A 6982-nucleotide genomic window follows, 5' to 3' on the forward strand; every position below is an offset into this window, starting at 1 on the left:
GCCAACTCGCGCCTGGCCCGAGAGAGGCTGGCCTGGCGGGCACCTGGCGGGACTTGACGGACCGCGGGCTCCCCAGGGGCCGGTCGCGTCTTTGGGGCGCCTTTTCCCGCAGATAGGAATTCCTAGACGAGGTAGTCTGGTAGGTTGCTGTACGTTTCGGAGGGCTGCCTACCTTCCATATCTCGTCGGGTTAGCGGGTGAGACGAGCAGCCGTCCATTTGAATGACTTGCCCTCCTTTCCCCCGTATTTAATCGTGGAAGTAAAAGTCTTTTAACAGAAATGCGTAGATTTAAGGTTGTGTTTACAGACATCAGCCATGTGGGGAAGGAAGTCTTGCTTGAAGAAGTGGAAAGCCACGTTCAAATTAGCTCTGCAGCCCCTCACCCCCCCACACACACCAGTCCTCCGTATGCTTTTTTACCTCCTCAGCACCGACAGGAAAAAGCACACAATTTGTAGCAGCTCTTGTGGATGAGTGAAGGGTGGAGGTGAAGAGAGGACTTTCAGTCTCTTGCCTGACCTGACAGTTCGCAGTTAACAGAGTTGTTTCTGAAGACCTCTGCAGGTACCATCGGATCCTAATCTTGTAGGCACCATCAGCCATGCAGCAACGCATGGTACTGTCAATTGGTGGGGAGGGAGATTTTAACCTGGAGGACTTCATAGAACGGTTGACAAAGGAGTCGAGCCCCATAAGACTCAATGGGAATAGCTAAAGGGTTCAGAGGCCAGCATCTATGGGTAAAATGTCTGGGTCTAGGGGTGGGAGTGTTGGCAGCAATGTGGACTTGGTCTTCAGTGCTAGAGATTTAAGCCTGGGCCTGTAGTACCATGTTGTCAAGGATCTATGCCATGCTGAGGGGTTGGAGTTTTATCTTCCAAGCAGTGAGGAACCATTGAAAAGTTGAATCTATTTATTTTTTAACTTGAACCTAGGTACAGAATTGGATTAATCATAATCCAATTCACTGACAGTGCCTAGCCCAATGTATTCGTTTTCTGTTGCCACTATAACAAATTAGTGTAAATTTAGAGACTTAAAACAACATGAATTTATTATCTGAATTCTGGAGGTTTCAAGCCCAAGTTCAGTTTCACTGGGTTAAAATCAAGATGTTGACAGGGCTGATTTGTGTTTTCCAGTTTCTAAAGACTGCCTGATTTTTTTACTCTTAGCCCCTTTCTCCATCTTCAAAAACTGTTGCATATCTTCTTTCCTTCAATGCTGTCTTTCTGGCTGGTCCTCCTGCCTCCTTTTCTTTCTTTCGATGATTTTAGGTGATTACTTTGACCAGGATAATCTCTGCATCTGAAGATCCTCAATCGAATCTGCAAAGTCCCCTTTTATATACAAAGCATTCAGCTTGGAGCAGTGGCACACATCTGTGATCCCAGTGATTCAGGAGGCTGAGCAGGAGAATCACAAGTTTGAGGCCAGCCTCAGCAACTTTTTTTGGGGGGAAAGGGTACCAGGGGTCGAATTCAGGGGCACTCGACCACTGAGCCACATCCCCAGTTCTATTTTGTATTTTATTTAGAGACAGGGTCTCACTGAGTTCCTTAGCATCTCACTAAGTTCCCTAGGCTGGCTTTGAACTCCCAATCCTCCCGTCTCAGCCTCTTGAGCCATTGGGATTATAGGCATGTGCCACTGCGCCTGGCAACTTTTTTTTTTTTTAATTTTATCCTTTATCTATATATCTATTATACATTTTATGATGCTGGGAAGTAAGTCCAGAGCCTTGCACATGCTAGGCAAGTGTATCAGTGTATCACTGAGCTACATCTCCAGCCCAGAACTCAGCAACTAAGTGAGACCCTATATCAAAATCAAAAGGGCTGGAAATGTAGCTCAATGATGAAGCATCTCTGGATTCAATCCTTAGTACAAAACAAAAACAAAAAACAAAAACATTCATATGTTCTATTTATTTAGTTTTTTAATAACAGATGTCCTGAACTATGAGAGAGAGAGAGTTTTAATATTTATTTATTTATTTTTTAGTTTTCGGCAGACACAACATCTTTGTTTGTATGTGGTGCTGAGGATCGAACCCGGGCCGCACGCATGCCAGGCAAGCGTGCTACCGCTTGAGCCACATCCCCAGCCCACATTCATATGTTCTAGGGATTAGGACATAGACACCTCAGTGGGCAGTATCAGTTTACTTATTGCTAATTTAGGAACTTAATATAATAGCTGCAAATCTTAAAAAGTCATCACAGCAATTTACATCTGAATGTATGGTATGTGTCACACAACAGTACTAATTTATCCCCCTCACCTTGGGTAACCATCATCCTGTGTACTTGTTTGTTTATTTATTGCGGTACTTCAGAATGTGCCCAAAGACACTCTACCACTGAGTTATAATCCCAGCTTTTTTTTTTTTTTTAATTTTGAGACAAGGGACTGGGGATGTGGCTCAAGTGGTAGCGTGCTTGCCTGGCATGCGTGAGGCACTGGGTTCGATTCTCAGCACCACATAAAAATAAAGATATTGGGTCCACCTTAATCTAAAAAATAAAATATTTAAAAAATAAATAAAAAAATTTTTTGAGACAAGATCTTGCTAAATTTTGAGGCTGGCCTTGAACTTGAAATCCTCCTGTTTCAGCTGGAATGATAGGTGTGCACCACTGTGCCTGGCTTTTCATTTACTATTTCTTGCTTTCCTTTTACAGAATTGTGTTACATATATATGTAGTCCTATGAAAAGTATATATCACATATATGCCCACTATACACCTATTAGAATGGCTAAAAATGCAAAACCCTGAGGACGCCAAATGCTGGGGAAGACTTAAAGCAGCAGGAACTCTCATTCATGTCAGTGGAAGCCACTTTGGAAGTTTGACATTTTCTTACAAAGCTAAACATAACCCCTAGGTATTTACCAAATGAATTTATCATAGTTTTCTGTTGCTGTAACAAAATACCTGACACTGGGTACTTGTAAAGAGGTCAATTAAGCTTACCATTTGGAAGCTGAAAGTCCAAGATAGGGTGGCCTTGTCTATTTGGCCTCTGATGGGTCCCTGTTGGCTCTACCACAACATGGCAAATTGGGTCACAATGGAAGTACAAGTGAATAATCTGCTTGGTAAGACAGGAAGTCAGAGGCCAGGTTCACTCTTTTTATAACAGTCTACTCTCATGGAAACTAAGTAACAACCCATGAGTACTACATTAATTCTTTCCAAGAGCAGTGCCTCTAATAACCTGAACCCCTTCCAGTAGGTTCCACTTCTTAAAGGTTACACCACCTTTCAAGATCACCATATTGAGGACCAGCTTCTACACACATAAACCTTTTGGGGGATACCCTCAAACCATATCCAAACCATCGCAGGGTTGAAAACATGTCCACATAAAATCCTGCATACATATGTTTATAGCGGCTTTATTTAGATTACCCAAAGTTGGAAGCAACCAAAATGTCCTTGAATAAATGAATGAATGAACTCTGGTACAATGTGGTACATCCATACAGTGAAACATTATTTAGTGATAAGAAGAAATAGGCCTTCAAACCACAAAAAGACATGGAGGAATCTTAAATGCATATTGCTAAGTGGGAAAAAAAATCTGAAAACACCACATACTTTATTCTAATTATGTGGCATTCTGAAAAAGGCAAAGCTATAGACAATTTAAAAAAAAAAATTGGTAGGTGTCAAGGGTTTAGGGGATCAGGGAGGATAACTGCATTTTTTTTAAATATTATTTTTTAGTTGTAGTTGGATACAATACCTTTATTTCACTTATTTACTTTTATGTGGTGCTGAGGATCCAACCCAAGATCTCACAAGTGTGAGGCAAGCGCTCTACCGCTGAGCCACAACCCCAGACCGATAACTGCATTTTTAAGGTGGTAAAATTCTGAGTGAAATTTCTGTCAAAACCCAAAAAACTGCAACTGAAGAGTGTGGATCCCAATGTAAGCAAAGACCTACTAATGTTTCTGTATTGGTAAATCAATTGTAACAAATGTGCCACAGTAATATAAATTGGTAATAATAAGGGAAACTATGATTGTAGTGGGGAAGAGGGTGTAGGGGCAGAACAGCGGGTGGTCCCTTCCCTCACATCATAACAGGTGATGGAAAACACCCTTATAACAAAAGACATTAACAAGACAAGAATAATAAATTAACTTGCATAAGTAGGGGAGTCATGCAAAATAGAAAACTCAAAGGAGTGCCAGATGGTTGGAATTTATATAGTGTAGATGCTTCAAGCTTCTTGTAACTGGTTTTAAGGCAAGTAATGAAAGAGTGAGGGAAGGAAACTGGATCTCAGAGAAAGGTTGTCTTACTCTCCAGATAGTCTTCTGGGTAGCAGCCATTGGAAGACCACCTGTGGTAATCTCTGCCTGGGCCAGGTGTCAGACCCCAGTCCCCTCTTGTCCAAGGTCTTTCCTAAGCAGATGCGGGGGTGGGGGGGTAGTAATCAAAAAAGCCTCTGTTTGCATCTGCTGTTTACCAATGTAGATGTAAGTTTCTTTTTGCAAAGGGACAGCTTTTCAGGGTGCTTGTCTGTATACGATGGCAAGCAATTTAAAACTTGTGAATTGCTTATTTCTGGAAATTTCCATTTAATATTTTCAGACCATGGTTGACTGTAACTAAAACTATAGAAAGCAAAACTGTGGATGAAGGGGATTATGAATTTAAAAATTTATAATGCTATATACACACTCCAAGGATGCTGAAGTCCCTTATTAAACATGGAATAGTTGGGGCTGGGATTGTAGCTCAGCAGTAGAGTGCTCACCTAGCACGGGCAGGACCCATGTTCCATCAATTCGATCCTCAGCACCAAATAAAAATAAAGGCATTGTGTTATGTCCATCTAAACCTAAAAAATATATATTTTTTAAAAAATTGAATAGTATTTACATAGAACCCTTTTCATGTATTCATATATAAAGTCCTCTCCAGATTACTTATTATAATATCCAATGCAATGTAAATGTTATGCAAATCATCATTATACTGTGTTTAGGGAATAATGACATGAAATAGTCTGTACATGTTCAGTATAGTTTTTTTGTTTGTTTGTTTGCTTTTTGTTTACAGGGATTGAACCCAGGGGTGGTTAACCACTGAGCCATATCCCCAGCCCTTTTTATATTTTATTTAGAGACAGAGTCTCACTAAATTGGGGCCTCACTAAATTGCTGAGCCTGGCTTTGAATTGGTGATCCACTTGGCTTGGCACCATTTTTGCAAAAGTTTTCTACATATGGAAAAACTACATATGTAGAAACTACAGATACAGAGGGTCAACTCTATTGGGTTAGGAAAAACTTCAGTTACCTCCAGATTTTATCCCACCTCATGGTACCTACATAGTGAGAGTTCAATAAGATTATGTTTAAGATTACAAGAGTTAGCTTTTTATTACAATAAACAATTGTCCTTACTTGACATTTCATTGGGCTAATAACTGTACAAACAATTCCAGTCTTCACAACAACCCTGCACAGTTTGAAGGTTTGTTTCAGTTCCTGCCATTCTCTACTATACGCTGTGGCTCAGGGCTAGAAGTCTGGGAACTACATCCCCTTTGTTGGCAAGCATCCTAATAATTTCTGCTAATATGGGGCCACCAGAGGGCAGCAAGAGGAAAGAAGGGGTTTGTTTGTCCCAATTTTCTTGCCAGTTCTTTTAGATGGCTCCAATTTCTAACTTCCATATTCCCAGCACAGCTTGGTGGGGGCCCATTCTTACATGTCCCAGCTCTAGCTCCGTGAAACCCCTCCTCCAAACTCCCAAGGTAGCCAAAGCCCCGTGAACCCTCTCCACTCAACTTTCAGTTTCTTAGGATAGTTGGTTATACCATTAGCCTCTGATGAATCATGCCCCCTGATATCTGCCCCCGCCCCCGTTGTCCCTTGCACAAGCACCCTGTATGAGGCCAGGAAACTGCTTTGCCTGAGAGACAGACACAAACGAGCAAGCAGAGTCTTCCTGAGCACTTGTTTTCTTGGACTGTGGATGCCACCGTGTGAGGATGAAAGAAAAACAGAGAGGCCAAGTCAACCAGATGTCCTAGCTGACCTTCCATAAGAGGGCAGCATGAATGAGCCTTAGGGAGCCATCCCTGAGAATAGGGAGGCCTCTGAGATTGAGAGAGATTTGTCACATGAAAGTAGAAAAGCTCTGATAATCCCAACCTCTTCCCTCCACAAAGGGATGGCAGCTGCTTCCCCAAGTGTTTACCTGTGATCTCCAAATACCCACTCTGCTTTTTTAGCCCTCCAACATGCTTAGCAGTTTTCCCCATATTCTGTTAAATCAGCAAGTGTAATTTCTGTCTCCTTCACTGGACCCTGATGGATCCTGCAATTTTGAAGATAAAACAGAAGCTCAGAGAGATTAAGTATGCCAAAGGTCCATGGGGACCTCATTGGACTCCAGAGCCCTTGACATATTTTATATTAACACTATTAATCTACAGCAACTGATAATCTATAGCAGATTATTATGATGGCAGTTATTTGAAGTTGATATCACCATTGGAAGGGCCTGTCCAACATCCTGAAGCCTCCTGCTCATGAACCAGCAGACGGAGCACAGTCCCTAAGGAGCCAGTCACCTCCCACTGACCCAGCAGGGAATAAGGACAAGGAATATCCATCTTGGTGGATGGTGGAAAGGTTTGGGCAGATAGGTCATCGTAGGCAATGGCAGCTTCCTTGAGGGGAAGGGACAAGAAGCCAGGTAATGTGGATTAAGCTTCAGAAAATGTGCTAATTTAATTTTAAAATAAACTGGACCCACCTATTGGAAGCAGATTGTCCCTCAAAAGGAATTCAGGATCCCATCCTGTCCTCCTCCCACTCTATTCCTGATTCTATCCCATGGTTAATGGGTTTTTCTCTCTAGCGGGGCACATTTCCCAGGGGACAGAATTACCATGTAAGGGGGATCTGGGACATGGGTGTGGCTCACCTTCCAAACTCCTTGCCGCAT

This window comes from Urocitellus parryii, chromosome 5 (genome assembly GCF_045843805.1).
Source record: "Urocitellus parryii isolate mUroPar1 chromosome 5, mUroPar1.hap1, whole genome shotgun sequence".
NCBI lineage: Eukaryota > Metazoa > Chordata > Mammalia > Rodentia > Sciuridae > Urocitellus > Urocitellus parryii.